Source organism: Nyctibius grandis, chromosome W (assembly GCF_013368605.1).
Source record: "Nyctibius grandis isolate bNycGra1 chromosome W, bNycGra1.pri, whole genome shotgun sequence".
Classification (NCBI taxonomy): domain Eukaryota; kingdom Metazoa; phylum Chordata; class Aves; order Nyctibiiformes; family Nyctibiidae; genus Nyctibius; species Nyctibius grandis.
In genome coordinates, this window is record NC_090694.1 from 23,773,858 (window position 1) to 23,791,796 (window position 17,939).

Consider the following 17,939-nt stretch of genomic DNA (forward strand, 5'->3'; position numbering starts at 1 on the left):
CCTCAGGAGAGGCCGTTATCACCCGCGGCAGCCCCCGCCCTCCCTTTTACCTCACATCCCGACCCAACACGACTATCTCCTCCCCCAACGCCCCGCATCTCACCGCTGCGATGACCAGAACCGGCTCTCTCGGGGCGGTGAGAAGAAAAGCGACTGCCCGAGGAGGGGAAGGCCCCGGCCAGCGGCACCCGTTCAAACCCGCCGCGCTCGGGCAGCCCTTGGAGAGCGCAGGCGGCTGCGCGGCAGGCGCCGGCGGGGAAGGCGGGAAGGGCTGAGGGGACGGGCCTCCCGCTCCGGTGCCGCCCCACAGAAACCAGGATTCCACCAACAAAAAAATCCCACAGCACTGATTAATTCGTTATATAAATTCAGTTTATTTCAGCATTCAACAGAAGACAAAGACCTCAATAAAAATTAAGTCGCTTTTCAACACATACATACTCATACTGGTATGTCTCCTATAGAACATCATCATCACCCACTGCTTTTTTCGGGGGGGGAAGAAATAAACAACTTAAATTTACCCCAAACTCCTTTTCTTCTACTTAGCTACAGATAGAAAAGTTTATTGCTAAAGTTAGAGTGCTTATCTCTCCAAAGAAAAAAATTAAGCAAATACACTGTTGCCTTTCCACAATTCCCCAATAAAGAATAGCTCGGATTTCCCTCCCTCACCACATCACAGCTCTAAAAACAACCAAAAACTCTTAAGTTATTAACAGATTAACATACAAAAGCATTCAGGAAGGACCATTTTTAAAGCAGCAATGCCATCCAAGAAGTGACCACATTCAGTGGACCTTTAAGGAGAAAGGAAAACTAGCAAACATGGAGTCACATGATGCCACCAGACAACAGGTTATTGAAATTGCTTGGTACAAGAATGCATTGTCTTAACATTTTTAGTGGTGAAAAGCAGTCAGACCTTCAGTGACGGCTGCACTAACCCCTTCAGCAGTCCTGTCTGCACAACCACACCGAGCCAACGTCCTACGACTCCCATCTTCCAGCCTGTATTCGTCTCAGTAACTCTTGCAACTTCTACATTAAATGGCGAGACATAGTCTATCTTTTAGACAAAACATAAAAGCATCAGTAAAAGGAGAAAAAAATTAAAAAGCCCTGCTTCATAAGCAATTTTTAATGTCAAATAATAAGAATAAAAGACAAAAAAAACAAGACAGAGAGAGATGTCCCGAGCCCAAAAGCTCAAAAGACACATCCCCTCCTAACCTGGGATTGTTCACATTTGCTAGCTGCTTCAAAAAACAACTCAAATGTCTGTTCTAGACTTTAAACATGGGGTTGTCTTGTACTAACAACCACAGCAGTAAACCAAATTACAACATATGACCAGAAGAAGGGGAAAAAAAAGTAGAAACACCATCAGATATAGAGAAAATGTATTCTAACTCCCCATGCTTATGCAGAATATTTGAACTTGGCATTCAAAAAGTTTCTTCTGCTGTTTAACCACGCCACAGGAATGATCTGATGTTTGTGCAGACAACTGAAACCCCTCCTGCGGTCTCAATCAGTTTAGCGTTTAAAAATAAAGTTTCTTCTGCAAGTTTCAAGGATAAAGAACTGCAGAAGAAAGATTCTTTCTGGAGTCTATTACACCATCTGGTGCCATCTAAAGTCACAAATCCAAAGCTACAATAACCTTACAGAAAGCTGTGGTATGCAAGATCAGGCTACATTACTGTAGGGCACTGAATATTGAAATTGCTGTTTCACATCACCTGCAAGAAACTTTCCCAAGTCAATACACAATGTTCTTTCTGTTTCATGTACATAAAATATTTATCAAGAAGGTCATAAATTGTCCTTTAGCATTCAGCTTTACAAGTCTATTTTATCATCAGGAAGCAAAAAAAAAAAAGTGACCTTTGCATTTTATTAAGCAAACACTCCTGAGTAAAGAGGCTGATATCCACTATCTTCTCTCTTGCAAGTAAGCACGCAGACACTCAGCATGCCAAAGAACTGAAAGAGAGCATGCACAAGAGATTTAGTTCTGCTGTATTTTGTTAGTCATCAGACCCAACACCTATATGTTCATTAGACTTTTTCATCATAGCAAGGACATTCTTTTTGTATTAAAAAACACTTAGAAAATACATCCACAGAAAGTGATCTTTTTGCATATCAATTTCCAATAATAGTTCCAGCTCAGCTTTTTCCTCCCTGGTTTCTCCCATTAATTTAAAAATCCACATTAATTCCTAGTTATCTTACTGTGGAGAAAAATTTCAGTGAAAGCATGGGATTATTCTGGACTTCAAATGAGTTCTGCAAAATATTTAAGCATATAAAATATGCAAATAAAGATAGTGCAGAATATGCGAAGGCCATCTTTGGAGATTATCACAGGAGAGATCATGGTGGGAGGGCTCATCACAAATACTAACAGGACACATAATGGCAGTGTAGAACTCATCACTTTTACAGAGGGAAGGGAAATGATATCGCTGAGCAATTTAAGCCCATGAGAACAAATGCTGGGGTCAAAATTAAGAAAAGCAAAGTTTAACTAAGTCAAGCCCCAGTCCTGAGACAACATCTGGACAGACTTTTGCTTCTGCATCAAGTTCAGGAGTTGGGTATTAAGCAGTACGTGTTCTGCAATGGCTCACCTTACAGCCACCGTTTTATAGAGAGCAGATAGTCAAAGAAAAAAAAACTTTGCTGTTTTTAAATGGTTCAAATCTCTGTCAACAAGGAACGGGTTACTAACCTCGGAGAACAGGTACAGGGAACAATGACAAACCACCAGGCTAAAATTTACGGGTCAAATCTTCGAAGAAATGCCTATGCAACTTTGTGACGCGCCAACTGCAAGGAGTTCTACATCAGGACTTTTCAAATCTAGCTTTCACCCACAAGACGATCTGTTTTCACATTTCATTTAATTCAAATCTCATGATTCTATAAATAGCCCTGCTGTTTTCATTCCTAGTCATAATTCTAGTCCGTTTTAATTACAGGTCTCCAGGCACAGGACTATTCATGGCGTTATATCTAAAAACAAACTTGATGAGCAATTTTTGAAATCCCAGTTAAATACAGAAAAGCTGGTTGTTTTAATAAAGAACTACAGATCCAGGCCCTTTAGCACACCCAGCTTTTGTACTTCCTACCAAAGGACCAAGATGGATTCTCCGTTGACTTGCCACCCCAAATTCCCTACTACCTTTTTGGATTCCTCCCCTTATCGTCATGCAGACAAAACAGAGAAAGTTGGAATAAAACAAGCAAGGAACATAGGACTGGGTCTACTTCAGAGCCAGAAAAAGGCTGTAGGCTCATAGGCCATGGTAGAAGAAAAAGCCTCGGGATCAAAGGATAAACAGTATTATTTTCCATGAGGGATGAGAGAAAACATTTACCTTTACAATGGCAAACCCCAGAATTACAAGCATAGTATAGCTGATAACGCTCTGCAGCCCAGACTCCAGCTCCTGTGCACAGCCCTGCCACGAAAGAGACAGGTGAAAACAAGTCAAAAGATGTAATTCAGCTGAATTTTTTTGGCTTTTTTTTTCTTCCCCAACACTTAAAAGGGGGCAGGACCTTGTAAGGCCTGTCTAACCAACCACTGCAGACCTGAGGGCTTCCATTCTTGTCTTCCAGGCCCAATGCCTTATCGGTCACCTCTTGCTTGGGGAGAGGCACTGACATTCTCTGCTTCTCAGAATCTCCTCTGGCTCAGGTCACTTAAAGTGGTGCCCAAAACTCAGAGCCAGGAAGACCATCAGTGGTATCTATAAAATTCAACTTAAGGGCTTGTGCCCCAGACTGGAGGAGCTGGCATGCAATTCTCCAGATTCATGGTCAATCCTAGAAGAGTCTCTTCCCCTACCCCAGATCTGTTTGAACAACTACGTGCTTTGGCCTTGTCACTTTGTTTCTGTAGCAACACAAAATGGAGGAGTTACCAGCAGACAAACAAGATGAAACATCCAGACTGGCGCCCCTCCTTTGTCATCTAGGAGCTTTTACAGAATTATATGAGAAGGAAGTTCGCTAGAGGAAAATCATGGGGAGAAAACGGTTTGGGGGACAAATTGCTGAAAAGAATTGGATGAAGGTATCCCTAAATCCTGCCTGAAGTGCTTTCCTCCTTGGTTCTGGCTAGCTGAGAACAATCATGGCCCTGCTGTGAAACTGGGTCCTTTATCCTCACCCATGTATTCAGTTCCTGTGGCTGATCCAGACGCCCTGTGCAGTTCTTCATCTCTTGCCTGCAGCAGCTCAGAGGGACGCTGTTGTTACTGGTGGAATTAAACCACTGCGTGGTTGTCCAGTCGCTGTAGTTCTTTACCCCACAACAATGAAGCTGCCAAACACAGGACAGTTACAGGGATGTATGAACATATATGAACATGAATGCTAATGTTGAGTTAAACCTCTCTTGGGCATGAACTGCCCTCAATATGCAGCAGACTTACAAGCAGCAGTACTTCAGGAGAACAGCTGTAGATATAATAGATCAAGCTCCCTTCATACATTATTACCTCCTTATTGGTTTATTCTTTGTGAAAGCTCTAATGTTAAAGTGACAGGCTGCAGGATAGAGTCTTCTGTCATCTTTCAATTTTACAGTACAGGATTCTCAGCAGCAGTTATTCATATGTACTCATTTGGTCTGATCCAAAGGCCACTCGTCTCAACAAGGTCATTCATTTACATGAACTTCATACCCAAAAGACCAGCTCTGCAAAGTGGGGAGCACCCTCAACTGCCTTGGAGAAGCAGATGCTAAACACTGCTGCAGAGCCGAGTTCCAGGATACAACCATACTGACCCTCTTCCCCTCCCTTCCCAGTCCAAATTCCTTGTTTAGGACCCAGTTGTTCTTTTCTAAATAACTGTCAGGACAATTTAAATGTTTTCTTACCTGTTCTTGCAAGTAATCCACAACAGTCGACTCTGGATTTTTCCCATCATACCTCTCAAAGACTGAGTGCATTGTGCCTTGCATGTCAGTTTTCACCTATTTAGGGAGGCAAATAAAATACATATTGTTTTAATGTGAGAGCTAAGAGCTTTATCTAGTGAAAACTGCAAAAGATATGTATCCCAACTAAGTCAGGGGAAAAAAAATTTAAAAAATTAAAAAAATAAAAATCAAGCAATGTTTTAGAGAAAATGCAGGTAGCACTTAACCAGAATCATGTTCCTGGACAGAAGCTTGCCTCCCCTGATGGAAGAGCCCTCTTTTGTGAGCATCAACAACCATTTAATCCAACTTAAGGACTGTTGCGATGCCTGCCAGGTACTTTATGTGTTCACCATGCTCCCAACAAAGACTGATCCACATACCAGATGGTGACGTCCCCATTCCCACCTGCCCTGCATATTGCAGGGTAGGGAATGAAGTGCAAGAAGACTGGATATACTGGAATGTTCTAACAATGCAAGAGCTATTCTTTACTTTTAGGTTACTACAGAAATGCTAATTCTTTGCTTACCTTTTCCCTATAAAAAAAACACCCAGGACAAAAGCGGATACTTCTGCAATAAAGATAACCAGGACAACAGCCAAGAACTATAATTAAAAAGAAGAGACTGTAAGGAAGAATTCCACAGCATTTGAATTCAATTGCACCTTACCCATCACATTAATTTATAGTGCTAAGTTATCGTTATCTGTTATTGCCTCTCCAATCAAAACAGTTTCCAGAAAATAATGTCAAAGAGGAGATTACTGTGGATGGCTGGGACTATGACTGCGGTTCCACAGAATCTGTGCCCAATGTAGGCAGCCTCCTGAACACTGCCGTGATGTGACCTGCGTGAAGAGCCTACAAAACACTTCACAAGACAGCTGTCAAACAGGACACTACACAGATAAGCCAGCAGCTGAGTTCGGTATTGTCTTCGTTTAGCCTGCACCCAGGGCTAAACAATAGCAGTTTTTCTCTCACCCAATGTCCCTTCCCCCAATGAGGAAGGGAATTGGGAAAAAGAGAGGGAGACTCATGGGATGAAGTTAACCAGATTTAATGAAATGAAGAAAATCAATATAAGTGACAACACAAAACAGACAGAAATATACTCATCCACAAATCATTGGCAAGTTGCTCCAGGAATCGCAACAACAGACAGGGAGAAAAAAGAAGAGGTAAGGAGAGCAGGGAAGAAGAAAAAAAAAAACCCAAAAACATCTCTTCCCAACAGACCCTCTCTTTTAGAGTGAGCTTGATGTCAATGATATAGAATACACCTGTGGGCCAGCTTGGGTCAGCTGCCCTGGATTTAACTGCTGAGGGCCTTGATCACCATGGCTGGCCACAAACTGAAACCAAATCCCAGGGAAACCAGGACAGGATTCCACCCCTTATTCTATATCATTTACATCAAGTCACTACTGTTTTCACCATCCCTCAACATAAATACACATCCACACACAGATACTCTCTCCAGTCCATTGAATCAATTCAGTCCGAATACATGGGTTCCATTTCTCATAGTATTTCTTAGGGCAGGAAAAAACATTGGTATGGGATCCACTCAGTTAGGAGCTCAGGACCAGGCCTCCATATCGTGTTACGGACTGCTGAAGTTGGGAACAGCAGGATGGTGTATTGTATCTTGATCTTGCAGTGCATGTATCTGCTGCAGCCCATGTTCAGGGTCTGGGGTGATTCTTACTATAAGAAATGACACTTCGCACCATACAGTTATTGACTATTCTCACACAGAATCAAATCTCCTTGGGGTACACATTTAACTTCCCCATCCTCCTGCACCATCCGCCACGTGGACCCAGGTCCTTGAGCAAAAGCAATTCCACACATGGGTTTGCCTTTCCTCGAGGCAGGAGTAATCCAAACTGTTTTCCCCAACATATTTCCTGCATGAACCACAGGGACTTTATCCCCCTCCACAGTGCACAACAGCTTAGGTTGAGCAGGACCAGCCCGGTTGATAGATCCCCTGGTATTAACTAACCAGGTGGCCTTTGCTAAGTGTTCATCCCAATTTTTGAAAGTCCCATCACCCATTGCTTTCAGTGTTGTATTCAACAGTCCATTACATCGTTCCACTTTCCCAGCAGCTGGTGCATGGTAGGGGATGGGATATATCCATTCAATACCATGCTCTTTAGCCCAGGTGTCTATGAGGCTATTTCAGAAATGAGTCCCATTGTCTGACTCGATTCTTTCTGGAGTGCCATGTCACCACAAAATCTGCTTCTCAAGGCCCACAGTAGTGTTACAGGCAGTGGCATAAGGCACGGGGTATGTTTCCAACCAGCCGGTACTTGCTTCCACCATTGTGAGCACATAGCACTTGCCTTGGCGGGTTCGTGGAAGCGAGATGTAATCAATCTGCCAGGCCTCTCCATACTTATATTTCAGCCATCATCCTCCATACCACAGGGGTTTCGGCCGTTTGGCTTGTTTAATTGCAGCACATGTTTCGCATTCGTGGATGACCTGTGTGATGGTGTCCACGGTCAAATCCACCCCTCGGTCACAGGCCCATCTGTATGTGGCACCTCTGCCTTGATGGCCCGATGTATTATGGGCCCACCGAGCTAAAAATAGTTCACCTTTATGCTGCCAGTCCAGATCTACTTGGGACACTTTGATCTTAGCAGCTTGATCCACCTGCTGGTTGTTTTGCTGTTCTTCAGTGGCTCTGCTCTTTGGTACGTGAGCATCTACGTGACGTACCTTCACAACCAGCTTCTCTCATCGGGTAGCAATATCCTGCCATAATTCGGCTGCCCAGATGGGTTTGCCTCTGTGCTGCCAGTTGTTTTCCTTCAGCCATCCCCACAAGGCATTTGCTATCATCCACAAGTCAGTATACAGGGAGAGTACTGGCCACTTTTCTCACTCAGCAATGTCTAGAGCCAGCTGGATGGCTTTTACCTCTGCAAACTGACTCAACTCACCTTCTCCCTCAGCTGTTTCTCCCATTCATCGCGTAGGACTCCACACAGCAGCTTTCCACTTTCGCTGCTTGCCTACAGTGCGGCGAGATCCATCAGTGAACAAGGCACGATGCTTCTCATTCTCTGATAGTCTATTGTATGGTGGGGCTTCTTCAGCGCGCATGACCTCCTCCTCCTCTGGCACCATTCCAAAATCTTTGCTTTCAGGCCAGTCCATGATTACTTCCAGAATTCCTGGGCAATTGAGGTTCCCTATTCGGGCCTGCTGAGTAATCAATGCAACCCACTTACTCCACATGGCATCAGTTGCATGATGTGTAGAGGGGGGTCTGTCCTTTAAACATCCAGTTCAACACTGGCAATTGGGGTGCCAGAAGGAGCTGTGCCTCAGTGCCAATTACTCCTGAGGCAGCTCAAATGCCTTCATAGGCTGCCAGTATCTCTTTTTCTGTTGGAGTATAACGGTCCTCTGATCCTCTGTATCCCTGACTCCAAAACCCCAGGGGTCGACCTCGAGTCTCCCCTGGTGCCTTTTGCCAGAGGCTCCAGGTAGGACCATTCTCTCCGGCTGTTGTATAGAGAACATTCTTTACTTTTGGTCCCATCCAGACTGGTCCAGGGGCCACTGCATGGACTATCTCTTGTTTAATTTGCTCAAAAGCCTGTTGTTGCTCAGGGCCCCATTTAAAGTCATTCTTCTTCTGAGTTACTTCATAGAGAGGGCTCACAATCTGACTGTAATGGGGAATGTGCATCCTCCAGAAGCCTACTACACCTAGGAAAGCCTGTGTCTCCTTTTTGTTAGTTGGCGGAGACATGGCTGTTATTTTGTTGATCACATCCTTTGGGATCTGACAGCAGCCATCTTGCCACTTGATCCCTAAAAATTTGATCTCTTTTGCAGGTCCCTTGACCTTTCCGCGTTTGATGGCAAAACCAGCCTCTAGAAGGATTCCAATGACTTTTTACCCTTTTTCAAAAGCTTCTCCTGCTGTATCACCCCATACAATGATGTCATCAATATATTGCAGGTGTTCCAGAGCTCCACCCTTCTCCAGTGCAGTCTGGACCAGTCCATGGCAAATGGTGGGGCTATGTTTCCACCCCTGGGGCAGTCGATTTCAGGTGTACCGGATGCCCCTCCAGGTGAAGGCAAACTGTTGCCTACACTCCACTGCCAAAGGAATGGAGAAAAACACATTTGCAGTGTCAGTCATGGCATACCACTTGGCTGCCTTTGACTCCAGTTCGTAATGGAGTTCTAACATGACCGGTATGGCAGCACTCAGTGGTGGTGTTACTTTGTTCAGGCCACGATAGTCCACAGTTAGTCTCCATTCCCCATTGGACTTTCAAACTGGCCATATGGGACTGTTGAAGGGGGAGCACGTTTTGCCGATCACACCTTGGCTCTCCAGTTGACGGATCAGCTCGTGGATGGGGATCAGGGAGTCTCTGTTAGTACGATACTGCCGTCGGTGGACCGTTCTAGTAGCAATAGGTACCTTTTGCTCCTCGACCCTCAGCAGCCCCACAATAGAAGGGTCCTCTGATAGACCGGGCAGGGTAGACAGCTGTCTAATTTCTTCCCTCTCCACAGCCGCTACACCAAATGCCCACCAGTATCCCCTCGGGGCCTTGAAATACCCTCTTCTCAGGTAATCTATACCAAGAATGCATGGGGCACCCTGGGCAGTCACAATAGGGTGCCTCTGCCACTCAGCCCCAGTCAGACTCACTTCAGCTTCCAGTACAGTCAGCTCTTGGGAGTCCCCTGTCACACCAGAGATAGAAATTGATTCTGTCCCTTTGTAGTTTGATGGCATTAGGGTGCATTATGCACCAGTGTCCACTAAAGCCCTATACTGATGTATCTCTGATGTGCCAGGCCATCGAACCCACAGTCCAAAAACCATAGTTGTCCCTATCCTCCATCTGGCTGGAGGCAGGGCCCCTCTAATCCTGGACATAGTGTTTGTTATCGACATCTTGGTTCGAGTAGCTCACGTAGATTTGATCTCCATTATTCACATCTGGTAAATAGGGATCCGAGGACCATCTACGCTGTCTGGAGAGCTTCCCATTGGAACCTGGAGCAACAAATCTCCTGGAAGAAGCCCCATTCCTCATCTGTTCACCTTGTAACTCATGTATGTGTTTCTGCAAAGCCGAGGTAGGTTTTCCATCTTGTTTCCTCATGTCCTCTCCATGGTTGCACAGGAAAAACCACAGGGCGCCTCGTGATGTATACCGTCTCTCCTGAGCAGGTCTTGCAGGGGGACACTGTCTCCTGATGGCTGAGACATTCTTCGGTGCAGGTGGGGAGCAGGGTCTGTCCTCCATCTGGGACAATTTGTCCAACACCTTACCGAGCAGCTCTGTGGATTCGTTAGATGGTTTTTCCACAGCAGAGACGCTGGCCCATGTGGAGGAGACGAGAGTATCTGCATATTGCCGCATCCGATTATCTATCTCGCCCAATGTTGGTGCATCAGCATCTGCCCAGCTAAATAACGCTAATGAGTTGGCATATGACGGTGGCGCGGTCTGTACCCACTTGTGCCACATGGGTCCAGTAACCTTGAGTACATCTGGATCTAGTGGTGTCTCTGGGTCCTCTAGGTCAGCAAAAATCAGCTCCTGCACAGCTATTTCCCTGAGATTCTTATCCCCTCTCTCAATGGTTGTCCACTTGCCTGGGGGGTATATGACATCATCCCTAAAGGGATACCTGTTCCTTATGCTTTGCAGGAGTCGCTGCCAGAGAGTGAGGGGCTCTGCACCACTTGCAAGACCCCTATCAATACCCACTTCTCTAGTGATTGGTCCCAGCTGCTTGGCTTCACTACCATCTAACTTGAGACCATCAGCTCCATTATCCCAGCAGCGGAGCAGCCAAGTAACAAGCTGCTCGCCTTCATGACAGCTGTAATCTCTACGTATGTCCCACAGCTCACTCAGGGATAGGGATCGAGTGGTTACCTCTGGCTCGGCCTCCTGTGATGTCCCTGGTTGGCCATCACGATCTGCCCTTTTTGTGGTTTTCATCTTCTGTACAGGGGTGACCAATACTGGCACTGGTTGAGTCCCTAGGTTAGCTGCATCATCCATCATTGGGGGCTGAATAGCTGCAGCCCTGGTTGCCAAAGTCTGGGTCATCACAGCAAGTGCTTCCTGGAGTTGAGCAATTGCAGTGCCCAGTGCGGAAATCTGAATAGCCTCTGCGGGAGCCAGGGTGCCTGCTTGAGGAGAAGGAACACGCCTCCACACAATCCAATGTGAATCAAAGTGAAGACGCTTTATTAAGCATAAGCTGTCCCTTTTATACATTTTGTACTTTCCCTGGCTGTAAGCATGTGCATTGCTATTCGTTAATATTACTAAACACACTCTTCTTTGATGTGTTGATTGGTCACTGCTCTGCCACTGGTCCTTCCTTAATTGGCTCCATCAGTTCTTGTTTCTTCTCCTCCGTGTTCGGTTCCCACCGGCTACTCCCTCAAGTCTTGTTTGCTCAGCTACTGTTTTTCCTCATCTCTCCAAGGTCGGCTTGTTGACACTAGCTACATGAATCTTGTCACGCAGCTAGGCCCTCACTCCATACTCTCATACTTCTGGCTCATTACATGACCATTCTCCTCCAAAAACCCCTCTACAATTCCCCCTTTCTTTTCTTGAGCCAGAAAGGCCGTGTTTATCATCCGCTGCAGGGCCCTTTGCAAGCAGGAGAATAAACACGGTAATACAAGCATGATAATACAAATCATGAACAATCCCATCAATAGCATTTTAATCAATCCGACCAGCCATCCAGGAACCCATGCTGTTCCCGTATTTTCTGCGTGGTATCCATGAGCTCTTTGATCTGCTTATGAATTGACTTGGATTGATCATTCAGATCCATGCAACACATCCCATCAAAATCCGCACTCAATTTTATAACAGGATGGGAGGGCAAGTGGTAAACAACCTGTCCCGAGAAATTCTTCATGGCTGTTTGCAAAGCAAAGCTATTGGCCATACACCACTCAAAATATTGAGCTGCAATAGGAACGGTTAGTGATGCAGGATCTCTGGCCACAAGCTCCCGACATCGCATCCGTCCTTTGATGATAATCTGTGCCAATAACTCTGCAATCATGGGGACAGTTTTCTTTGTTCTTAAAGGTAGAAACAACCAATTCCAATACATGTAACAAATCTGATTATTCTGAATTCCATTGACCAATTATTGCATACGGAATTTGCCTATCAAACAAAGTGATAATTTGTATTTCCTGATTCAAATCAATACGATGTACAAATTTGGAATGTAGCCTGCTTTCTATTTCTGTAATCAGTTGCTGTACCTCTGCAGTAGTCTGTTGTGGTGCTGTTAAATTTGTGTCCCCTGCTAACAATTGGAATAGAGACTGCAGTTGTGACGACGTAAGCCCCAAGTACGGCCGCAGCCATAACTTGAGCCTTATGTTCCACAATACCCACTTTTGTACATGCCTTTATCATAGCATTCAAATCTGGTTCTCCAGGTAAAGCTTCAATGATCATTTGACAATCAGCATTAGCATTATCCCTAGCTAATTGCGTAACTAGAGTATCTCGTAAACCAACATCAAAAACTTGCTTTTCAACTGCTTCTTGTAGCCTCTCAACAAAGGATAGAAAGAGCTCCTTGGGTCCTTGTCTTACAGTAGTATATAATTGCATTCATACCCAGCGTTTTTTTTTTTTTTTTTTTTTTTGGTGATTGAACAGATAAAACAGCCACTCTATAACGTGTAGCGGATCCTGCCAGCACTCCTTCCACTGGCCCAGCAATCCCATGGGATGACAGTTGGCAATGGCTACATGTAAACTTACTGGTGTCTCTAAATCCACACAATGTACCTTTTTCTGTTGCATACCATTGACATATTGTGGGATTGTTTTTCATGCCTTGCGGTAATACCGTCCACTGATATCGTTGACAAGGCACCGTGTTGTTCCTACTAGGTATTGAAAAAGCAAAGTAGCATTTGTCAATTTCACATAAAGGGATAGTGAAAAAACAATCTTTCAGATCAATAACCAAAACGTATAGTCTGCATCAATAACTCCTGGTAAAACAAATAGACCTTGCAAGGTTACACTAGGACATCCGAGTAATAGTACACTTAACCCGTTTCCAGTGGGTCCCACGACATTCAGTGGAACCTTATGCACTCTGCTATTCCCTGTTGTGATTGCGGTTGCTGTGGTAACATCCTGTGGGGTTCCCACGGGACAATGGTGGGAACGAGGTACTGAACAAGCTATGTCCAGGCATGTCCAGGGGGTGGTAATGGGGTGGTGATGAACTAGCCAATCATAATACAGAACAAGTGCCTTAGCTATGAGACCAACAAGATATGGGGGAAGTTGAGGACCTTGGCTATGAGAAAAATAAGATATGGGGAAGCTGAAAAATAAGAAAGAATGCAGCACCTGCAAGATATAACTTTTTAGCATAAGCCAATCAGAACTAATATAGAGGTGTGTGAACAAAGCATACTAACCAATCATAATAGAAATGACATGGACACAGAGTGTGTACAAAAATAGAATAGTATAAATGTACCCTCAATAGAATAGTATAAATATACCCTCAGATACGTAAATAAATGAGATCTGCTTAACGATCATATTGGTCTGCGTGCATTTACTCCGTGCCCTCTCAACAACATCCAGTCCAGCGCTCCCTGCGGTTCGGGCTGCGAGTTGACTGCATAGGCCTGGAACTGGTTGGGAAGATTCATTTGTGTCAGCACACGGTTCCTCCCCGCGTTCTTTCTCCAGTTTCCCTGCACTCTGCAGCTGCTTGTTATCAGCTGACCTTGAGCATTATACTTAGACCTGCACTGCTTCACAAAATGCCCCAGCTTCCCACAGCAATGACACATCAAAACAGAGTTATCTCTCCCACTCAGCTTCGACTTCTTAAGGCAGTTTTTCTTAAAGTGACCTTCTTGCCCGCATGTATAACAACAATGAACTACCTTAACTGCTGCCGCAAAAGTTTTTGCTAAATGCTCCACCTGAAATGTGGTGGTTCCTACTTTCCCGCAAGCATCCATTAGTTCGGTTAAGGTGGGGTTACGATTTGCCATCCCTGCAATAACTTTCCTGCAATCCTTATTTGCGTTGTCCTTCGCTAACTGTAACAAACAACAACGCTTCTTTAGCAGCCCCATTTTGTATTTGTTTGTTTAAGGCAAATCACTCCCCAACTGAATGGCTCCCATTCGGGTGGGCCGCTTCCATCCCCTCGATATACCGAGCAAGCCAATACCCCGTCACCCCTAGCAGACGCGGCCCCGAAATCACCGTTCGCAAGTGCATGCTCTCTTAATTTTCTCCAGAACCTGGCCGGGTCTGGGCCAGACACAGTAACCTGGACTAGCTGCAGTGTGAATAACTCCTCCACACTACCGCCTGACTTTCCTGACCCTCGGGCTCTGCAGCAATTACGTCCCGCTTCCACCTCTTCAGAAAGGTCTATTAAGGGTGGCTCAGTCTCAGATTCGGGTAACGGGACGGTAGAAGGATCAATGTTCCGCTGCTGTTCCCTGGACGGTGAGGGGGGGCTCTGGCGGCGCAGAGGGTGAAGAGGGGGGGCTCTGGCGGCGCGGAGGGTGAAGGGGGGGGAAGCTCTGGCGGCACGGTGGGGGGGGAGCTCTGGCGGTGCGGAGGGCGGGGGGGGGCGGGGAGGCTCTGGCGGCGCGGAGGGCAAAGTCACTGTGAAAGGAGCTGTAGCCGCCTCAGCCGCCACCTTTGCCTCTCTGTCCTCCTTCAATTGCTCCAGTGAGTCTATAACTAATCTCCACGTCGTCAAACGACACAGTGGCGATCTTGTCCCTCCTTGAGGCAGCCTCAAACAGAGAAGTTCCAGCACTTTGCCACGTACTAACTTCGAAAGCGGTCTGCGCCGTAGATGGCAAATTATTCTTTTTACACCATAATTTACAATTATTTACACCAATTATTTACATCAATAGTCTCCGGAGCAAATGCTCATCGTATTTTACCCCTCTCTTAGAGAGGATATGTCGGAGAAGCCTTACTATCACACTTTCTTCTTTAGAAATATTTTGGCCCATCTCCTTTTTCCCCGGCTGCTCACCTCACTGAGTGTCCCGTTGCAACGTACTATTCTTTTCTTGCGAGTCGTCCTCCGGCTCGCCCCGGTCTTCAGTCCCGCTGAGCCGTACTCCAGCCGGTGTACCTCCTTCTGGGCTATTCCCCGAACTTGCCGTCGATCAGCGTCCCATCGGGGTCACCATCTGAGGAGAAGGAACACGCCTCCACACAATCCAATGTGAATCAAAGTGAAGACGCTTTATTAAGCATAAGCTGTCCCTTTTATACATTTTGTACTTTCCCTGGCTGTAAGCATGTGCATTGCTACTGGTTAATATTACTAAACATACTCTTCTTTGATGTGTTGATTGGTCACTGCTCTGCCACTGGTCTTTTCTTAATTGGCTCCATCAGTTCTTGTTTCTTCTCCTCCGTGTTCGGTTCCCACCGGCTACTCCCTCAAGTCTTGTTTGCTCAGCTACTGTTTTTCCTCATCTCTCCAAGGTCGGCTTGTTGACACTAGCTACATGAATCTTGTCACGCAGCTAGGCCCTCACTCCATACTCTCATACTTCTGGCTCATTACATGACCATTCTCCTCCAAAAACCCCTCTATACCTGCTGTAGGGACTGGCAGAGTATCTGCAATTCCAATTGTGGGGACCAGGGCAGCTGCGGTGTCTGTTACAGCGGTAGCAGTAGCTGTGCTGTATCTGCCCTTATACTGATGCTGAAGCGAGAGCAGGAACTGAACAACATTCAAAAGGCCTGACAATATGACCATGGTGGTCAATACATCCCACGGGTATTCTAAATTTCCAAAAGCCAGTGAGATCCGCTTCAAGGGGAAAAGAACATACAGGTCACTCATTCCCATTCCATAGAAATCAGAAATGGGCACAGTTCCAAATGAACTTATAATACCATAAACCAATGCCAAACCACATAGCAGAGTGATACCTTTAAGTCCATGCCCAGAAGCGACAAACCACACAAAACCAGTAACAAACAACAGCCAAACCACACACTTGAGTAGCCATCCCAAAAGTGACTGTAAAACCAAACCCCAGAGAATGCCACCCAGTGGCCCTGCTACCGACACCAACATGATGAATGCTTGTACCAAAGACAGTCAAATCTGTGAGAACTTCAACCCTCTGAGACTTAGACCAAATGTATATGGTTCTCCCAGGTGATCTATTTACGTTGGGCACCAAATAAACTGTCTTCATTCAGCCCGCACCCGGGGCTAAACAATAGCAGTTTTTCTCTCACCCAGTGTCCCTTCCCCAAAAGAGAAAGGGAATTGGGGAAAGGAGGGAGACTTGTAGGTTGAAGTTAACCAGATTTAATGAAACAAAGAAAATAAATATAAGTGACAACACAAAACAGACAGAAACATACTCATCCACAAATCACTGGCAAGTTGCTCCAGGAATCACAACAACAGACAGGGAGAAGGGAGGAGAGATAAGGAGAGCAGGGAAAAAAAACACATCCACCTCTTCCCCGCAAACCCTCTCTTTTATAGTGAGCTTGATGTCAATGATATAGAATACAACTGTGGGCCAGCCTGGGCCAGCTGCCCTGGGTTTAACTGCTAAGGGCCTTGATCACCATGGCTGGCCACAAACTGAAACCAAATCCCAGTGAAACCAGGACATGTATGTTGGGCACTGCTTGTTCAGCTCACATCATCTTCAAGGCATGAGATGGGGGCCCAGAGTTACTCAACTTGAACCTTTCTGACTCTTGAAAAATTATTCTAGAAGTTGAGGCATAATTTCAGGATTCAGAGAACTAAATTCAGTAGAAAAATATAATTTTTTTTTTTGCTTGCTTTGGAAATTCACATCTTCTCCTGTTCCCTCACCACCACCTTGCTTCTCAAAACTTCCTACTCTCCACACTCATCTCCAACAAGCTAGTCAAGGCAGAGCCAGAAGACTGTCCATGGCTGTGGGTATTTGTCTGTACAAGGCAGTGCAACTAATAATTTAGCCTGCACCTCACTCACTATCAATCAGTGCATTACAGAACCATGTAATTCCCACAAAGGAGCAGTGCTTCAGCGGTACATTTCTGAATAATCTTTTACTTTCTGTTCTGTGCCTTCAGAGAAAGTCTAGTGGAGCACCTCCTATACCACACAACAGAGCGAAGAAGAGGACGCACAAGAACATGCAACACTCACCAGCCCCAGACCAACTCGAGACTCCTGGAAGGTGGCACAGCAGCCGATCAACCCAATGATGAACATTACCACAGCAATGCAAATAATGATCATGGCTGGCAACAGAGCATACTTGTCCTGCAGAAAGTTGTCATAGCTCTTGTAGGTGTTAATGACGTATGCCCCAACATAGCTGAGACCAGCTCCTGCTGCCTGAAATGCAATCAAGAAAGTTATTAGCAGTTATTTATTAAGCATCTGCCCAGGAAAGTAAATATGGACCTTTTTCTAACAGTGCAATTAACATTTCAACTTTAGAAGTAATGACTGCAGATTGCAAAGATCTAAAAAAAAAAAATGCTGCATCTGAAACTAGCTACCCATTCAAACTTTAACACAGAGAAGACAGAATTCACTTCCCATGAATCGCTCCTCTACTAATGAAGCAGCACTTTAGCCGAGCTGAAACACAGGAGTCTATCGATGTGCATCAGGCAGTGTCTCTGCAGAGGGCCAAGCTCACGCTGCCTACCCAAGAGCACCTACATCCCACCCAATGCTGCATCTGGAGGGATCAACTTTTAAGATGATCACCACAGGGGTGGGTTTGTTGGGTTTTTTTGAGAAAAACTCATCCTTTCCACTCTCACAAGAGCATTAACCACTAAGGCACAAACGTTCCTAATCTCAGCAAAACACAGTCCCTCCTTTTCCTGGAGGAAATGCATTTCTGCATCCTCTAAAGTAAAACTCTCCTCA

The 17,939-nt window shown here is 45.5% G+C and overlaps 1 pseudogene; it reads right to left on the reverse strand.

The window, feature by feature from the left end:
• Positions 1-1,902: 1,902 nt before the first annotated feature.
• On the reverse strand, positions 1,903-17,438 carry LOC137675726 (tetraspanin-36-like; annotated as a pseudogene).
• Between the last annotated feature and the right edge of the window lie 501 nt (positions 17,439-17,939).